The sequence below is a fragment of the Schistocerca nitens genome, chromosome 8, assembly GCF_023898315.1.
Source record: "Schistocerca nitens isolate TAMUIC-IGC-003100 chromosome 8, iqSchNite1.1, whole genome shotgun sequence".
Lineage (NCBI taxonomy): Eukaryota > Metazoa > Arthropoda > Insecta > Orthoptera > Acrididae > Schistocerca > Schistocerca nitens.
The window spans coordinates 37,793,241-37,814,586 of NC_064621.1; positions in this window are offsets into that span (position 1 = coordinate 37,793,241).

Genomic DNA, 21,346 nt, shown 5'->3' on the forward strand with positions numbered 1-21,346 from the left:
ATCACGCCCTCTCTGCACTCACAAAGCGACGCACAAAGCCAAAATAGCACGTGCACTCCGCACTAACAAAAACAGCTACTGCAGCAACACTACGCGCACTCCGCACTCACAATGATTTTAAGACACATGAAAATATCACGCACTCTCCGCACTCACAAAGCGAAGCACAAAGCAGCAACACCACCCGGGCTCCAAACCACAAATGCAGGTACTGTTTCTGGTCTTCCATTGTGAGGGAACTATAGGTGGTGGGGTGAGGTCCCGTTCGTGAGCGAGGTATGGTGGTGGGGTGAGGACCCATCGTGGGCGAGCTGAGTGCGGGGTGAGTGTCGCAGGGTGGTAGAGTGGGGGGGATCCTCGCTGGGATCTTCGCAGGTTTTAACGTTTGCTCCAATGAATACTTAGCGCATATCCACAACGGATCGACATGCCTTATTTGTTTTTCTTGCGACTGGTACCAGCGTGCCTCAGGAAGAGAGATTAATCATGATCACAACGACCATGTCACTGTCACTTTGTGTAAAATGCGGTCTTGTTTCTACAGGCACACACAAGTATCACTAACAACATCCATGTTACAAACTATACATGTTTTATAAATCGGGCAAGGGTATTGTTTCTTAATAAAGTTGTCTTCGACACAAATACCACAACTTTGAATACAGACGGTGATCATGAGATGTGTATTTAACAGACCGAAAAGGTGGGTGCATGTCCTCAGCGGTGTAAGCTCATAATAAATTCACTTGTATCACTAAATTTAGAAAATGATTCGGCTAAGGAACATGGCATTAAGCCGATGTTTGTAACTCCCTGTTGTTGCTGCTAGGTGTTTCCCACACTACAGTATTTGTAAAAACAGTATTTGTAACACATTCTATCTCGATGCCATGTAGACAGTGTAACAAAGGTTCTGTGATACATCCACGGGGCTATAGGGGAGGGATGATGATGGTTGATTGAGAATGATCACATACGGTTGATGGTATGGTATGTGAGGAATCACTTAAAAAATGCAACGCTAAATTGAAGTCGTAAGAAATGTACAAAATCCTATGACCAATCCACTGGCTTTTCAGATCTGTAGTGTTATGCTTTCTAGGAGAAATGCTGTCAGCAATATGGAATCGAGTCTCGTCACTGAATGACATAATTGCATTGAATGCTATGGAGATGTCTTTTAATGATTACAGGTACTGATGAATCATGTCTTGGCATTCTCATGTCTGGAATTGAGTCCCCTTTTTCGAGTCTGTCTGCTAAGGATCCCTACAGCAAAACTCGAGCATGGTTTTTGACAGTCCCTCTGCATCTTGCAACTGTTCCTCAATGTCTGCCCTGCTCTCCCTGCAGCTTTGTCCAAGTGATTGGTCCAATTTAAGTCGGAACTGTGCAGAAGTCAGAGAGCACAATATCTAAGACCTTCTGCATCCTATGGAGAAACAGGGTGAGCTGAGGTAATGCAACATGACCATGTTTTGACCACTTGGTGGAAATCAGCATAGCTCCACCAACTGAATACAACATGTAAGGCCAGCGAGAAGCCAGCCGAAGTGCCTGAGCTGTTCTAGGCGCTACAGTCTGGAACCGCATGACCGCTACGGTCTCACGTTCGAATCCTGCCTCGGGCATGGATGTGTGTGATGTCCTTAGGTTAGTTGGGTTTAAGTAGTTCTAAGTTGTAGGGGACTAAAGACTTCAGAAGTTACGTCCCATAGTGCTCGGAGCCATTTGAACCATTTGAGCCAGCGCCAAACGAAGCTTTCTCCTGCAACACATGGTAGTAGAAAATACAGTACCAGCAATTACGGTGATATTTCTTATGGTGAAAAGTGGGAAGACTCGACATCATACGGGAACTGGAAGAAGGACGAGGATTCTGCTATGGCATTGCAGTGCGTCTGCGAACTACATACTGGCACTGCAGTCCAAAGATCTGTGTCCCTCAGGGTACATTCATGTCTGTCACTCAAACATTCTCTTTATCTTGTACCATCCAACAGAGAAAAACTAGAAACTATAAAAACTTGCTACATTACTCGGCAGAGAACTTGGTAAGATATTACCGCATCCCTCTCCCTGATTTATCGAAAACAAATACCCTCTGGTATCTGATATCGAGCATAAGTGGCGTTTCTAATACAGGTATTGGTCCAGTGGAACAGGTGGCCAGTGATCCATATTGCTTGCACAAACCAGTGTAAAGTTTCATCACCCATACTGTAGGAGGACCATATCCCACACACTATCAATCACAAGAAAGGGTCCCTGCATTGTTTTTACGTAAGCAGTTTGCTACATTGTTTTTTCTGCTGTAATTCATCAAAGAAGTGTATGACTATAGCTCTGTACACCACCATACATTTTCTTTTTCTACCTCGACTTCAAGGACTGTGTCAGGTGCTAATCCAGCATTAACACCTTTCGATTAGTTGGTTGTCACAGAATGCTGGACATCACATGGTGTAAACTATGCTGCTCCCACAATACACAGGATGACTGAAATAAAAGACAGAGCCACTGTTTCTTATTGACAAAAATGTGGAGACATCTCAACATATGGAAACTGGGAAAGTTCTTGGCATTGTGGAGTTTTTCCACACAACTGCCGTAACATATGTCTAGGCATTTCATTTCAAAGAGACCGAGAGCTTTGATTCGTTGTATGAGGTGCGACAATAAAGTAATGAGACTGATGTGAAAAAAAAGGTTTCTTACCGTTTTAGTCAAGTATAGCGTTGTCTCCTTCAAAGTAGTTCCCTTCTGATTGCACACACTTTTTCCAGGGCTTCTGCCATTGATGGTAACATTTCTCGAACTCATCTTCTGTAATATCTTCCAAGACCCTCGTCACAGCTTTTTGGACATCTTGTGTTGTTTGAAAATGGTGTCCCTTGACCGCCGTTTTGACTCTTGGAAATAGAAAAAAGTCACACGCAGCGATATCTGGTGAATAAGGTGGCTATGATAGTACTGCAATTTGTTTTGAGGTTAAAAATTGCTGTAGTGACAGAGCAGTATGGGATGGCGCATTATCGTGATGCACAATCCAATTATCAGCAATGTTGGCACGGACACGAAGAAGTCTTTTTCGAAGTCTTCCTAAAATTTCATTGTAGTAATATTGGTTAACTGTTTGTCCAGGAGGCACCCACTCTTTATGAACCATTCCCTTGGAATCAAAGATACATACAAGCATGCATTTCACTTTTGACTTTGACGTGCGAGCATTTTTTGGTCTGGGTGATCCCTTTGAGCACCATTTCGAACTTTGGCGTTTTGTCTCTGGATCGTACCAAAAAAAACAACTTTCATCACCAGTGGTAACACGGCTGGACAATTCTGGATTGGTTTCCGTTTGATCTAACAGATCGGCTGCCACATTTTTCCGTGTTTCTCGCTGTTGCGGTCTGAGTTTTTGGGGACCATTTTTACACAAATCTTTCTCATACCTAGATCTTCAGTTATTATTAGACGAACCGTTTCTCGATTGATGTTCAGTTCTTCTGCAATCATTTTCACGGATAATCTTCGATCAGATCGTACGAGTTCATGCACCCTGACCAAGTTGACATCTCTCCGTGAGGTTGATGGTCGTCCACTGCAGTCTTCATCTTCAACATTCGTTCTGCCTTCACTAAACATTTTAAGCCAACGAAAAACTTGAACTCTTGTCATAACGTCCTCTCCAAAAGCCTTCTGAAGCTTACCGTAAGCTGTCATCACGTTTTCACCCAATTTAACGCAAAAAGAAATGGCATACCGTTGCACAATGTTATGCGGTTCCATTTCCCTGATGAGAGACACAAACACGTGTTAACTTATTACAGCACAACTCACGACTGAGCAGTTGCAGCGATGTGCCAGTTGGACTAGAAGCAACTTATAGACCAAGGTCAAAGCTATTGTGCCTACGCAAAACTGCAGGGTTGCCAGATCTTGCAAAGTAAATCAGTCTCATTACTTTATCGTCACACCTCGTATTGCAGCCATGTACACGACCACTCTTTCGGTGCTGGTCATCCCCAGAAGGTGTTGCTCCCACTAAGACTCTCCCCATATCAAACAAGCTGTTACACAGAGAGTGATTACGGGTTGTCATTTCCATTGAAGCGTAGCTTGCTGAGGAGCCAATAGGAGAGCAGATTTTTGTTCTCACTCTCTCACAGCTGACGCTGACTACTGGGCAGGGCGAACGGTGTGCTTGACTAATGCTGCATGCAATACATTACACATACTCTCAATGAATGTGAAGAAATACTATTAAATATGAATCAGTCTTTTTCATACTTTAGATACCAAATTTTATGGATAACACAACCCTACTGCTAAAATTTCAAATCAATAATTTCAATACTGTCAGTAATATAAATTTTTACCTAAAACACACAATAACCAATCTGGCACTGTGAAACGGAGTTAGGGATTGTAATGTATTCATCTTTAGTATCAATTGAAACTACAGCCAGGAGGATAGTTTCACATAATTTTCTGGAATTTTCTTTAGTTTCATTACCACAGATATCTGATTAATTAATAGTACCGGTTCATTCGAAAATCGTTGTTTCATCGTGTATTGCTTGTGTGAGTGTTTTGAAGAGGCTGAGAGAGTGAATGGAGGACATACGAAAGTGAGAATGTGATATTTTATTAAAACTATGTAAATGCATTCGTGAGAAAGTTGTCGTGCAATAGGGGAATTTGTGACGTATGTCTGAATGAGCTTGATTCTGTAAAAGGCAGCCAGAAGGGCGTTGGGTATTAAATTAATTAGTGATTTCTTTTGAGGAAAGGAATCTATTTTTTTTATTAAATTTTATTTAGCTTCTGGATTACAAAACTTCTAGCCTTATTTCTTGTGATAATCTGATTAGCTGACATTACAAATATGCCGAGGATAGAAGTGCTCGAGACGATCTGATTGGCTGCTTAACATATTAGCCTATAGGAATTCAGCGTTTCCCACGGATTTAGTAGGGCTTTGAGCCTCAGATATACGAGTCGAGAGACTCGCTCAGGGGGGGTCTCCTGGTACACACCCATGCTAAATCGCGCTGATCAAATTTGTACCAAAAGGAAGAAATTCGCGCATTTGATCGGTTCTCGTTTTGTTGACGAAGAGGGACTACATGTTGAGTATTTTGTGTAAGTTTGAACTTTGTGAGAGGTTTATTTTAGGAGATGTTCGCGTGTGAACATTTCAGGTCGTACATAAACTCCTCGTGGCGTGTTTCGTGCAGATTACGAGATATTACGGCGAGTCCTTCTTCTCAAAAAGCCTGCTGAGCTACTGAATGTGTTAACTTGCAAGTAACCATGAGTCAGTGACGTTTGAAATATTGGGTCAGACTAAGTATCTTCTGACTGCTTTTTGGTGTGAACTTGTTACAGAGACAGTCAGTAATACGAGGTGCATTCAAGTTCTAAGGCCTCCGATTTTTTTTCTAATTAACTACTCACCCGAAATCGATGAAACTGGCGTTACTTCTCGCCGTAATCGCCCTGCAGACGTACACATTTTTCACAACGCTGACGTCATGATTCCATGGCAGCGGTGGAGGCTTCTTTAGGAGTCTGTTTTGACCACTGGAAAATCGCTGAGGCAATAGCGGCACGGCTGGTGAATGTGCGGCCATGGAGAGTGTCTTTCATTGTTGGAAAAAGCCAAAAGTCCCTATGAGCCAGGTAAGGTGAGTAGGGAGCATGAGGAATCACTTCAAAGTTGTTATCACGAAGAAACTGTTGCGTAACGTTAGCTCGATGTGCGGGTGCGTTGGTTTGGTGAAACAGCACACACGCAGCCCTTGCCGGACGTTTTTGTTGCATTGCAGGAAGGAATTTGTTCTTCAAAACATTTTCGTAGGATGCACCTGTTACCGTAGTGCCCTTTGGAACGCAATGGGTAAGGATTACGCCCTCGCTGTCCCAGAACATGGACACCATCATTTTTTGAGCACTGGCGGTTACCCGAAATTTTTTCGGTGGCGATGAATCTGTGTGCTTCCATTGAGCTGCCTGGCGCTTTGTTTCTGGATTGAAATATGGAATCCCCGTCTCATCCATTGTCACAACTGACGAAAAGAAAGTCCCATTCAGGCTGTCGTTGTGCGTCAACACTGCTTGGCAACATGCCACACGGGAAGCCTTGTGGTCGTCTGTCAGCATTCGTGGCACCCACCTGGATGACACTTTTCGCATTTTCAGGTCGTCATGCAGGATTGTGTGCACAGAACCCACAGAAATGCCAACTCTGGAGGCGATCTGTTCAACAGTCATTCGGCGATCCCCCAAAACAATTCTCTCCACTTTCTCGATCATGTCGTCAGACCGGCTAGTGCGAGCCCGAGGTTGTTTCGGTTTGTTGTCACACGATGTTCTGCCTTCATTAAACTGTCGCACCCATGAACGCACTTTGGACACAGTAGCATTTTGGAGGCTGTTTACTAAGAACCCAGTAGGGCACACCTTTGAGTACCCCAATTGGTGGTAGTAGTAGTAGTAGTAGTAGTAGTAGTAGTAGAGGGGTTTTGTGGGCGCACGACAGCAAGGTCTTCAGCGCCCGTTCGGTATCATAGTGAGACGGGTGTCAAGGAAAAAAAAAAAACTCAGAACATCTACATAAAACGGAACAGAAAACACGGGGAACAATCACTGAAAAATATGTGCTCACCCACACCGAAGCGTGGGATGAAGCAGGGCGTCAGCAGTAAAACATGGACAACACAGGAAGAAAATGGTAGAGGGAGCTAAAACAATGTAGCAGATGGAAAAAAGGGAGGAGTCAGCCACTCTGCAATACACAAAAACCTCCAGCCTAAAAGTTTAGGCCAGAGGCCAGACACATCACAAAACTTAAAAACCCTAGACACACACGTCTCATTGTTAGCTAAAACACAGGGCAGATCCCCATCAACTTGTGCTTCAGCCGTTGCATCACGGTATAAAATGCAGTCTGTTAAAATGTGCTGGACAGAGATGTGCACACCACAAGCATCACAAAACGGAGGATCCTCCCGCCGTAATAAATAGCTATGCGTCAGAGGACAGTGCCTGATCCGAAGACATGTGAGGGCCACCTCTTCCCGCCTGAGCAACCGGCAGGAGGAACGCCACGGCCGAGTGGTTGACTTTACCGACCGCAGTTTATTGGCCGTCACCGCCAGCCATTCGTCCTCCCACAACTCCATGCACTTCCTGTGGAGTGCAGCGATGACTGACTGCAAGGGGATAGGACACTGGACCACATCCTGCTCTCTGCAGGCCTCCTTGGCAGCCCGATCGGCCTGTTCATTGCCCCATATGCCGACATGACCAGGCACCCAGCAGAAGGATACCTCTTTACCCCGCTGTTGGAGCAAGTACAGTTGGTTATGTATCAGCTGGACCATCTCCCCAGTCGGGTATAGGTTCTGCAGTGATTGTAAGGCACTAAGAGAATCGGAGCAGAGAAGAAATCGATCGCCCCGAACACGATTCATCTGCTCCAGTGCCTTCAGGATCGCGTGGAGCTCCGCTGCGAAAACGGTATATTCAGCAGGGAGGTGAATCCGGGTAACATGATCAGGTAACACCACAGAACAGCCAAGGAAAGTCTCCTGTTTGGAGCCATCAGTATAAACGACAGTGAAACCGTGATGCACATCTAAAATGTTAAAAAACAGATTGAAACGTAAAATCTGGTGTGCCATCTTTCTTAAAATTAGTCAAATCTAAAATAAGTTTGGGTCTCCGGAGGAGTGAAGGTGGAGATCTGCTCCAACCGCGACGTCTAGGCGCTCCAGTCCGGAGCCGCGCTGCTGCTACGGTCGCAGGTTCGAACCCTGCCTCGGGCATAGATGTGTGTGATGTCCTTAGGTTAGTTAGGTTTAAGTAGTTCTAAGTTTAGGGGACTGATGACCTTAGCTGTTAAGTCCCATAGTGCTTAGAGCCATTTGAACCAATCCAACCGCGACGTAAAACACGAAGACCAGCCATAGACATCGCACCGAGGCAATCCTGTGCGCGAATCCAACAGGGCTGCGTCGCATGTTGCCGGTTATGAAACAATCGTGCCAGAGGAGGCTGAGCAACGGTATGGTATGCAGGGGTGTATGGTGTGGACAAAGTTTTATACGCCTGGCGCACTGTAAGTAGCCGTCGCCACGTATGAAGTGGCGGTTCACCAGCCTCTGCACAGAGGCTTCGTATGGGGCTAGTTCGGAATGCCCCAGTGGCCAACCGAAGCCCTTCATGGTGCACAATGTCCAACAACTTTAAGTAAGGATGCCTCGCAGACCCATACACCGTGCACCCATAATCGAGCCGAGATCGCACAAACGCCCTGTAAAACTGGAGCAGACAAGTCCTGTCAGCTCCCCATGTACTGTGGCTAAGACATTTTAAAATACTTAAAGCCTTAAGTGACCGCCATTTCAGGTCTTTAAGATGAGGTAACCACGTGAGCTTCGAGTCAAAAATGAGCCCCAGAAATCTCACCGTGTCTTTAAAAGTAAGGACAGTGTCCCTCATCCTCAACTCAAGAAAGGTTAAAATCGAACGAGGATGGTTAAAAAGAACACATACAGACTTCTCGGTGGAAAACTTAAAACCACTCTTCTGCGCCCAGTCATCCAAATGCCTAATCGTAAGTTGCAACTGACGAGTTGTCGTTGCAAGGCTTGAAGAAGAGCAAAACAAAGGGAAATCATCCACAAACAAAGAACACTGGACAGTACTTTTCACTATGGACGTAATGCTATTAATAGCGATGGCAAAGAGAGTCACACTTAAAACGCTACCCTGAGGGACACCGTTCTCCTGCACAAAGCGATCAGACAGGACATCACCAATTCGGTATCTAAAATATCGTAGCGAGAGGAAAGACTGAATAAAAAGAGGAAGACAACCACGAAAACCCCATTCGTGAAGCTGCTCCAGGATGAGACGCCTCCAAGTGGTATCGTAGGCCTTCTCGATGTCGAAAAATACACCTAGAAGGTGATGACGGCGTAGGAAAGCTTGTTGTATAGCCTCCTCCAGGAGGGCAAAGTTATCGAAGGTGGAACGAAACCTCCTGAACCCACACTGAAAGCGACTAAGGAGTTGCCGGGATTCTAACATCCAGACAAGGCGGCGGTTGACCATCCGCTCCAAGGTCTTCCCTATGCAACTAGTGAGGGCAATACTATGGTAGCTACTTGGGCTCGTGCGGTCTTGCCCAGGTTTTAAAAAAGGGATTAAAACTGCCTCACGCCACGTGTCAGGAAAGTGACCTGACGCCCAAATCTCATTAAAAAGTGCGAGGAGGAGTTCTCTGTTCCGCATTGTGAGGTGCCATAGCATACTGTAATGGATCCTGTCGTGACCAGGGGATGTGTCACGGGCTCCAGACAATGCAGAATCCAGCTCCCACATAGAAAATGGGCAGTTGTAAACTTCATGAGAGGTGGACTGGAAGTTCAGACTACATCTCTCAGCAACCGCTCTATGGCGCTGGAAACCTGGATCCTGACTGGTTGTTGCAGTAACTGTGGCAAAATACGCTGCCATAGTGTGGGCAATGTCTCGCGGCTCCGTGTGGAGAGTGCCGTTAGTCATTACAGCAGCTATGGGGCACCTCCCTCCTTTGCCAGAAATTCTCCTGATGGTCTCCCACACAATGGAACTTTTGGTGGAACGATTAATGGTGTTCAGGAACGTTTGCCACGACCTCTTCTTGCTCTCACGAATAATGCGGCAACATCTTGCCCTCGCCACCCGAAAGGCTGCAAGCTTCTCAGCAGTCGGCCGACACTTGAACCGACGCAGAGCCGCACGCCTGGTCCTGATTGCAGAGTGGCATTCTGCACTCCACCAAGGCACAGGTGGCCTCTTCCGGTGGCCTGTGGACTGTGGAATGGATGCTGCAGCGGTGTGGTGGACCGTTTTGGTAATATGATCCACCCACACCTCAACATTCGCACAGTGTTCGAATTGGGCCAACTGGCTATAAAGTGTCCAGTCGGCTCCACTGAGCACCCATCGTGGTGGTCTCCTTTCGGGGCCCACGCCATCTGGCAGGTGAAACCAGATTGGGAAATGATCACTGCCGTGCAAGTCAGCAACCACTTCCCAGTGAGCACTGGCGGCAAGAGCTGGAGAGCAAAGCGAGAGATCAATGGCAGAGAATGACCCTATCGCTGTGCAGTAATGAGTACTCTGTCCTCCATTGAGCAAGTAGGCACAGGATGACAGGAGAAGCCTCTCAATTGCTCTACCCCTGGGGCAGGTAATTGCAGAGCCCCAAAGCACATTGTGGGCATTAAAATCACCACAAATAATGAATGGCTGGGGGAGCTGTGTAAGAAGGTCGGTGAGGGCCGCTTCATCAAGAGCATCATGTGGGGGCAAGTAAAGTGAACATACAGTCAATGGATGACGCACGTGCACTGACACAGCGACGGCCTGTAAAGTCGTCGTAAGTGAGAGAGGCGAGGAGTGGTAGTCCGTCCTGACGAAAATACCTACGCCCCCTCTAGCTCTCTCTCCACACAGGTCGTCCTTTTTGTGGAGTGAATAGCCTCGTATCTCAGGGGAGTATGATGGATGGAAATACGTCTCTTGGAGACAGAGACACAGTGGTCTACCCTGAGAGAGTAGACGAAGTTCCTCCACATGCGTCCTGAACCCTTGCAAGTTCCACTGGAGTATGGGAGCCATCTATGTTGGGGGTAGCACCTTCATCCTGTCTCTCCGACGGGGCGGGGAGACCGCAGCAGGTGGAGGGGCAGGCGTGGGACGAGATGATTGCCCCACACATACATCGTACTCCATCAACTCTGGGGAAGAGTCAGATGAAGCCTCACGTAAAACAACATCTGCATGGTCAGATGGTTTACCACGGGATTTGACCCGCTGTTGCTGCTGTACAGTAGCTTTCTGTGGTTTGGTGGACTTTGGGGGAGCTGATGTGGGAGTGGTAATTGGCGCACTGGGCTTGGGAACAACCTCAGCTGTTGGAGGTGCGAGGGGCTGACCAAGTTCGCCACTGTGCCTTTGCCTGCCGTTCGAGTAGGGGCTACTGGCTCTGAAACACTAGCTGCGTTGCAAGCGCACTAACAGCTGTAGGTGTTAGTGCCAACACTCACCACCTCAGTCTGCGTTGAGGCATCAACTTTTGGAGTAGGCTTCTGTACCAGGGATGCAAAAGATGTAGCAAATGTGGGAGGTTGCATCGGCTTATAAATCTTCTTGGCCTCACCATAGGGGATACACTTGGTTGTTTTTATTTCCTGGACCTTGTGTTCCTCTAAAAATATTCGGCAGTCCCTACTCCAAACAGGGTGGTTCCCAGAGCAATTAATACATTTAGCCGGAGACGAGCAACCAACTCCTTCATGAGCAGCCTGACCACAGTTTCCACAAGTCGCTTTGCCTTTACAGCCTAAGGTGGTATGCCCAAAACGCTGTCATTTAAAACAGCGCATTGGGGTCGGGAAATAAGGCCTCACACTAAGGCAAAGGCTTTCCAGCTTTAACATGTTCAGGAAGTTTTGTGCTACTGAAGGTCAGAATAAAGGAGTCAGATTTGACAAGAGTGCCATCAACCCTCTTCATGATGTGTTGGACATCAACGATACCTTCTGGAGCCCACTCACGTTGCAGTTCTTCCTTGGGAATATCAACTAGATCCCGGCATGTCACAACACCTTTGCTGTAGTTCAAAGTGCTGTGCAGTTCAGTGTCTATGGCATACTCTCCAAGGCATTTAGCAGATTGGAGGTTAGTTGCTTGCTGGGAAGTGGAAGTTTCCACTAGCAAGGTCCCATTACGTAAGCGCTTCACCGATTTTAAGGAGCCACAGATTCCCTCCAATCCCTTTTGTATATAGAAGGGCGAAACCTTCTCAAAACTACCCTCCTTCCGTTTCACAATGAGAAACACATTCGGATTACCAGAATGCATTCTGATACCTAAGACTGGACTTTTTAAAGAATCGCCGGAGTCAGGGGGACTGACTGCACGGGCCCTCCTAAGAGACTGTGTGTTAGAACCTTCCAGCGGCCCACCCTTTCCGCTGGGAGGAAGAAAAAGAGGATTTTGAAGGATCCATCGCGGTCCCACGAGCAGTTAGGGAACTAGAAGTCCACCTAGACAGAGCCCCGCATGCCTAGGTAAGCCTTATACAACTGAGGTGCGGCAGGTTCCCCAGAGGTTGCCCGCTATCGATTGTTCCACCTCAACATCCATGCATCTCATCAGCGCGCAGCACACCTTGAGATTGAGGGGCTTTTTATAGAGGTTTATTCCATCCTCGCGATCCGGGCGGTCAAGCCAAGATCCCCATTCCCTGAGACACACAACGTTCCACCACCGCGCCGCACGTTGGTCGCTGAAGTATGCTCAGAGCTTACGGTGACAGGGGACTGGCGGCGCTTACCAGTCCCCAGCTCAGGAACCCCGGGGTCGCCAAGCCTATACCCAGCAAATGAATGCTGAGCCCCTGGGGGCCCCAATTGGTAGTCGAGTGTGTCTGCACTACCAACAGAGACATCCATCTGAGCAGAAACGTGTTGTGGTCAGTGGATCAGAACAGTGTCAGCGTGTTCCAACATTGCAGGAGTCACAACTGTGTGTGGCTGGCATGCTTCTTTTTCCAGTACCAGGTCTCCATAGATATTGTGCAAGAGCCTATGAACATCTGTGATTGTCTGTTTTTGCACAGAAAACTCAACAGGTATCTGCTTGGAATGCATCTCCATTACAGAAGCCATTTTGAAGCCTACATATAGTGCTGCCACTTATCGTAACATCATGGAATATTCCTACTTCAGTTCCTATGATTCCATCATGCCCCAAAACTAAATTGGGCATTTTTTTGAATTGACACTGAGAGAAAAGAAATATGTTGCATTGCTTATTGAATGCCCCTCCTACATTGTGTTACAAATTCAGATTGTTGTCATGGTGGCTAGTAAGAAATCGCGAATGTGTTAGCCTGAAAATATAAACGTAAAGTGTGAAAAAAGTGTAATATGCAAAAGATTCCTTGTCTATTGTGATCCAAAATTTATTGTTATTAATAGTGTCACTTAAGAAGCGAAAGAAAATCATTCCTGTGCAGGAAGTATGCGATGTTTCTCAGAACGAAAATACAGCCGTTGGAGGTAAAAATACGCCATGTACTAAATTTGTAGCTGATATTGAACATCTAAAAGAATGCATCATAAATATGCAATCAGCAATTCATTCTTTAAAGAGTGATATAATAAAACTTTGAAAGGAAAATACTGAACTTCTAAGTTACCTGAAATTCCATGGGTCATCCAAAACAAAACCTATGAAAACTGTAAATAGTGAAAAAGAAACGCAGAATGAAGGGTTCAGAAGCCTAAATATGACAGCAATAGACTCAAGTGTGTGTGTTATGGAATGTGTTGGTATAAGCAACAGTGCAAATAATGGTGAACATTATAAAAAAAAAAGCGACAGACCAGAACAGAAACACAATACAGAGGGACACATTGGATTTCAAGGAGAAATTCTTATTCTTGCTGGCAGTCATGGACGAAAAATAGCAGAAATGTTGAAAGAACTACAAGCTAATGCAACAGGTATAGTTAAGCCGGGTGTTCCAATGAATAAAGTCACACAGGACTGCAAAACACTAGCATGCCCACTAACTAAAAAGGATGTTCTTTAATATTTGGTGGTGCAAATGATGTCTACCAAAACAATGCCCGAGAAGCCATCAGATCTGCTAGAAAGGCCTTGAATCATTTAAAAAATCTAAATGTAGTGTTATCAAGCATACCACTCAGAAAAGATCTAGTTCCAAGTTTGTGTGTAAACAAGGAAATTGAAGTCATGAACAGAACACTGGAAAAGATTACCAAAGCCTTCCCAAATACATTGTTTTTAAAACTTGATGGCTTAGAAACTGTGAATTATACCAGACATGGTATGCATTTGAATAATATGGGAAAGCAATATGTCTGTACACAAATAAAAAAGCTCACCTGAAATTTATTGACAAGAAAGATGATGATCCTATTATATTACAAATTGAAGCAAAAGACACAACACAGTACTCTAATATGTGTATAGATACTAAGGTAACAACCATGGCACCTTCTCTAACTATGAAAGCTGTGCCTAAATGCCTAGTTCAAAACAAATTATGTACTCCAACAGCTTCAAGAACCAATGTAATAGCAAATGCAGTACAGCTCACTCCTGCTGGAACAAGCACACAGAAATCTGAAAGCAAGATCAATAATTTAGGGACACACACCACTATTCCAAGTAGTTGCAAGAATAATGGAAAAACAAAATCAGTGCAGCCTACAGTGACAACCGACACACCGAAGAATGGAAAAATAAGCATAAGACCAAAACGACCTTCAAGAATGAATCAGGATTTTTTTCTATCCCAGAACAGGAAAAGTTGCATTATAGAACTTTCAACAAATGTGCAGACAACCAACTTTTCTACAACCAGGTCAATAAAACAATCCGTAAGTGTAATTAATCTAGGCTCCCGTCAAATTGTTTTCAAGTTATCAATCTAAATATTCAGTCTCTGAGAAATAAATACCTTGAACTAGGGGTTGCTTTAGATGAGTTTAACATTGAGTGCTTGTGTCTTTCAGAGCATTGGTGTATGGAATATGAATTAAACAACATCATTATACACCCTTTTAGACTAGCTAGCTCTTACTGTAGGGAAAATGCCAGAAGTGGTGGTGTCTGTATTTATACAAAAACAGGGATAAAATTCAAAAGGAGATATGATATTGAAAAGTCAAGGTTAGAAAAGCATTTTGAAGCAGCTGCTGTTGAGTTGTATGGTAAGCAAAGGAAAATGATAGTAATGATTGTGTACAGGTCATCATGTGAAGATGTAGATAAATTTTTTTTTCAAAACTAGAAATTATGTTAAACATTGGGTACACTGAAAAAGCTACTGTGCTTCTTTGTGGGGATTTTAACATAAATCTTCTGTGCAATGATATGGTTAAAGATAAATTTCTGAATATTTTACAGAGTTTTAACATGTTACCCCATGTAATAGGTCCTACCCGAATAATGCACACATCACAGACCCTCATAGGTAATAGATTCCAATGAATACATAGATTCCAATGAATAACACTGACATTGGTTTATCTGATCATAATGCTTTAGTGCTTACCATCCCCCAGTGCGTGTGAAAAAAAATGTCACACTTATAAAAGAATTTTTTCTAAAGAAAACTGCTCATATTTTGTTAACTGTCTAACCAATGAAAGCTGGACAGATGTGAGATCAGAATCAAGTGCAAATAATGCATATAATACTTTTTCTTCTATATTCATGTCACAATATGAAATGTGTTTCCCTAAGAAGTTAGCGAGGTCCAAGTCTTCAGAACAAAAAGCACAGAAACCTTGGATAACTATAGGCATTAGGATTTCCAGTGCAACCATGAAAAGACTGAACCAAGAAATTAAAACTTCCTCAGATTGTAAGGTAAGTAGTTCATAATTTAAATGTAAAGCACAGCAGCAGAGATAATATGCTGGGCAAAACAGACCGGAAAATACTTGTTTTGTGTTTTGATGTGTGTTGTTGTTCCGTTGCATAGTGTTTTGGTTTTCTTTTAATTGCAATGAATTATAAAAGTGTGGTGATAAATGTGTAAACTTATATAATGTATTTAGATTTAAGTATTCAAATCTTATTAAAATTGTAAATGAATTGTGGCTTTGTTTAGGGATTATTTTGACTAATGTAGTGTCATGTGACCCGACTCAGGACTGTGGTGCTTCATTTGAGCAGTTACCAGAAAGTGCCAGACAACAGGCTCTACTGCGCATGCACAGCTATGATGATGTAGGCAGCCCGTGCTTGGTGCTTGCTCTGCTTGTACGCTTTTAGTTGTATTTCTGGTGGGGCATCACGTGACCATGTGTAGCCGTGCGGCACATTGTTGAGAGGACATACCGAGTTGCACTTAGAGCAATTGTTTTATCATATCCCACACAGATAAAGGATGCAAATAAGGAAGCAGTTCTTGGAAAAATGTCATTTCAAAATTAGACTCCACAGCTCGAAGTGCCATAAAATTCTGCGAAGGGGCGACTTTGACAGATTTTTTAAAAAAATTCGTACTCTGCAATATTGTTATGTAGCATTTCCAACAGGTTTACATCTACACAGCACTGCAAAAAACTAGTAGGATGGAATGCAAATTTCTTGCAACAAAAAAGAGTTTGTTGTGTAGCTTACACCGGAATAAAGGTCAATAAATTCATGACTATTTCAAAATGTGAAAAACTTAACATGGTTGTCTGTGAGGCAGAGAAACTGTACAACTGACAGTTTATATTCTACTCTAGGAATAAATATGAAGCCATGTGGAGGGTTAAAACGATAAAACACGGTATGCTGCCAGTCTAAAATTTAGCATAGAATGGCATTCTATAAATTTAAGACATAAACACAAATTAAGAAATAACTTCAGGCCTAGAGGAAGTACTAGACAAGTGCCTTGTGATCGAAAACCACTTTCACAGAAGGGAGATTTGTAAAATTCTGCTACACCTATCATTATATTTGAAACAAAATATTTAGTTCCAAACTACTGTCCAAATTTGCCTACTTAGTCAGCTTCAAGTCAATGTTCACGTATGTTCATACATATATAGCATTAAGAGATCTTACAGTGTCATAAAAGGAACAGGACATCAGAGACTACTCCAGCAGCATCAGAATTTCATAAACCGTACTAAAATGCTTCATTCCATTCTAATTGCACATTTCAATGTCCTGATGCACTCTCAAGTACCTGATATTCAGCTTTTCATGTGGTTTTCGTGATAGCAATTTTCTTGGAGGTCCAGTACTGTATTCTCATGTTTGGATCTTTATTATGGTATAACGTCATTCGTCCCAGAAAATGAAAACTTGCACTTTAAATTGAATGAGGTTGAAAGTAGCCAATTGTGCAGAATGAAACACTTTGTTTCAAATAAACTAACTGCCTCAGTGGAAAAAAAATTAACTGAAGAAAATTTCTCTATAAAACAGACAGAAATAGCTTCATTAAGACATTAATGGTTGATTGCTAATAACGTGGAAATAGTAGAAAATCAGAAAATTGAAACTACTAACTTATTTAGGTCTTTCATGGTTATGAGAATGTATATTAATTCACTTGATGGCTCCCAGCCACAGAAATCTGTTTTGTTTTCATTGACGTGGGAGCTGTAAAAGAAGACACAAAACATATACATGGGTCACATGGGGAAGGACCCCCCCCCCCATATAACTCAATGCGCGAATCTGGCAGCTTGGGTGTGCCAGAAAAATTTTTCTGAGTAGTTTCTGGCTACTTGCTGCTACTGCTCATACAGGAAACAGCCACACTTCAAGTAGCCAGAAATGGGAGGAAGGCACTGCTCATATGCGAATTCAGCTCTGCGCAAGTTCACGAGCCCGCTGGCAACTGCTCATACGAACCTTGGATATGAGAGGGAAAATTGGGTCTTTGGTCATTGTCCGTTATGGTGGTAAGTTGGGAGTGGCAAAGTGCAGCGAGTGTAAGTATGGACGCCAGTGTATGTGAAGGAACAACATGAACATGTGTAGCTGCGAGACAATAAACAGTGTACGAATTGCACCAATTATTATTTGTACAGATCAGATTTTTGTGAACTTAAAAATGCATGGCCACAAAGTTAAAGTGTTTCTTTTGAATAAATAAGTTTCAATCTGAATGTGTATAGTTCAATTCACTGCTGCTCAAAAGCTAGCCAATATATGACTCAGTAGTAGAGGCGTAAATGCAACCGTTTACTACCAACCCCTTCAGAGATGAGCCACGTGAAAAATAGGTAGTGAACGAGCCTGAGTTCAGTTGCAATTGGGGGCTCATCTGGGATAGGACTTTCTTCAATATTCCACAGTATTTCGGAATTGGGTGTTCGTCTGATGTTTAGGCTTTTGAACAGTCAGTGTGGGGGCGCTGAGCTAAATCGGTGCATTAGCAGTAGCGGAGTGTTTTTGTGCTGGACAAGATACGCACTGCCCCTTGGTTATGCCGATATAAGGCCACCACGATGGTGAGGCAGTCATTTACTCAGCCTGATGAGTCGACTCCGTGTTGCCGTGAGTAAAACAGTCGTCCATGCCATGTCCATGTGTTGCCGGAGGAAAAAACCATCAACACCATTGTCCATGCCACCGACCATCATGACTACATGCTTCCAGGGGCCCACGCAATGTGTTCTCACTCCTGAATGAGTTTGCTGCATGTCCATGCCGCCGACTATGATTCATTGCATAGATGTGCTGCGGAGCTCACTGCAGATGTCGTGTCACACAAGGATATAAAGGATAAGTACAGCCAGCAGCTACATTGCAAAATTGTGCCCTTTCATTAGCCATGGCTGATGAGACGCATGAATCTCAAAGTGAAGGCAAATCAGTGGATGTTAGGAGTAACTGTAGTAGCCCTAGCATGCCAAAAAAAAAAAAAAAAAAAAAAAGGCTGGATACTAGAAAGTGACCTGAGTACATTTTTGTAAAACTTACTAGTAAATTAGGAGAAATATACTCAAAAATAGGGAATATAAAATCTGCAATAGTTGGAGAAATGGATTCGAAAGTAGGGGATATGGAATTGAGGCTTAGTGATAAAATAAAGACAGTGAGTGAAAAATTTGATCAGCTAGATCTCAAATTCACTCAAACTACAGATAAAGTCGAAAACACAGTTAAAATTATTGAGGGAATTATTGAGAGAGTTGATGGGGTTGAAAGAGGGCTAGTAGCCAAGGTGGACACTGTGCGAAGTAATCTTGTGGGGCAGGTTCAGGTACAGGAAAAGAAATGCACATTATTTAAAAAACAAACAGAGGCAGACATTGAATCCATTAAGATAGGAGTGCTGGATTGCCATAAGGGGATTACTGACAATAGAAGGAATTATAAGGGGAAATAAATGTCTTGAGGGAAACAGTTAATAATGTGGCAGCAGGGAATGGAAATGTATTGTCGGGATGTCCTATGGGGCATGGATTTCAGTCAAAACCTTTTAGTGGGGAGAATAAATACCGTGCAGTTGACTTTCTAACTGCGTGTAAGGATAACTTTATGACAGGGATGAGTGAGCAGGCAAAATTTAAATATGTTAAGAGGCAGCTGGAAGGGGGAGCTCAGACATCGGCAAACCAAAATGATGATAAATTTTGTGATTTTAAAACCTTTGAAAACCTGTTCTTGAACAAATACTGGGGCCAGGCAAAACAATTGACATTGCAAAACGATTTTTTGAATGGACCCAGTTACAAGAGTGGAAAGGAAAATATGAGAGTTCTGTGTTAGAGAACTGAATAAATTAAATCATCTGGATAGGCCACTGTGTGTATTAATAGAAATACCTACACCAAAGAGAAGATTACCAGAGCATTTGCAATGGGATCTGATTCACAGTGCAACAGATTCAGTGGAAGAATTTCTTAATTTTGTGGATAATATGGACAGGGCATTGTGTTACAGACCTAAATACATGGAACAGAGGGAGAGTTGAACATATCATGAAAGGGGAAACAGTATTAATTATGAGACAGTAATAATCATAACAGGTGGAGAGAAGATAGAAGTGATCAGAATAATCAGGATAGAGATTGGAGAAGCAGGCCACAAAGATATAACAGAAATTTTGGGGGGAGAAGAGACAATTTTGATCAGATGAGGAGTGATAGAGAAGGTATGAGAATAGGAATGCCAGATACAAATGGACAGGGTAGGCAATCAAAAAACTAGTTGATGCCTCACTTAAGGTCTTCAGGGGGGCTGGTAATTATGTGAACAGGGCCAGACAAGGACATGATGGGATGAATAATAAAGTCAGCAAGGAAAATAGGGAAATTGATATGTGTCATATGGATGCTGTCTTAGGAAATGAAAATCTGTGGGGAGGTTTTAACAATTATAGAAATACAGATAAAAAGTATAAGAGGAAAAACTGGAACGAGTCTAATATCAGCAATGAACAGTTTGAGTTTTTGATGACATGTTTAAGAGGGAACAGAAATTTCAAGCAGAAGAGGACAATATTTGTTTGTGTACAGCAAAATTCGTTGAAAGATCAGAGACAAAGGTGGTTTCACCAAAAGGGGAAACAGAGGTGGATATGGAATAAAGGGGCAATGTTCACAGTAATGATGGATGTGATGAATGGGTAGAGATGTCTATTGGAAATAGTATGGAGGATTGTGGAAAAGGTGAGGAGAGGGTTACTCAGTGTGATGTAAAGGCTAATATGAGTGGTATATTTGACAATGTGGAAAATGCTGGTAAATTATCTACTAATGTGCTTGTGGGAACAGGTGTTAACTGTGGTAGTGATAATAAGTTCAATGTGGATATGGAAATGTGTAATAATATGGAGAATGTCGCTGTAGGTTGCCCAGAAGATAAAATTGAAACCCATGTTTTCTTAACTGATGGGGATGCAAGCCTGAAAGATGTTAATTGTAGATGGTTAGGAAAGGAGGAGGCTGATTATGATTTGAGTGATTGGGTGTCCTATGCAAAATTACATAAAGCTTTGATGCCTGAGGAGTGGGGTAAAATAAAATTTAAAATTGCCAGAAAATTGGAAGAACTAAGTGAAGGAGAGAATGTTGAGTTTGCTATTAAGGATCTGTTTAAAGGGGATACTGATGTATGTTTTGGAGAAAGGCCTAAAGATATTTGCATTATGCAAGAGGAAAGCAGGGGTGAAGTAGAAAGAGATTTATTACAGGAATCAGGGCAGAACAGAGTAGAAATAGAGGTGATACAGCCAATAATTGATATCAATGTGGGAGGATTTACAGGTATGGCATTATTAGACTCTGGCTCAAGTTTATCTGCAATTTCTGAATCTTTCTGGCAGCAAATTAAAGGTTTTAGGATTAATAGAATTACCAGTTACAGGAGTCAAAATTAAGACAGCAACTGGGACATGTAGCAAGCCCATCACCAGAGAAGTATTACTGGAATTTAATAGTAATGAGTATTGTTTTGATATTAGTTGCTTTATGGTGAGGGGTTTGGCATTGAATGTAGTTTTGGGTATGGACTTCTTGTACAAGTATGACAGTAGCATTTTTGTAAAGGACAGAGTGGTAGAATTTCATGCTGGTGGAAACAGACGAAGAATAAAATTTAAAGGGGAATTAAAAGGAGGTGAGACAATGACTCATTTACAAAGGACAGATGAGGTAGGTGATGAAATGTGCACTGAACAGCAAATATATGACAAAGTAAATGAAATGGGACATTTAAATGAGGAATAAAAGGTGCAGCTTACAGATTTATTGAGTAAACATAAACATGTGTTCTCTGACAGACCTGG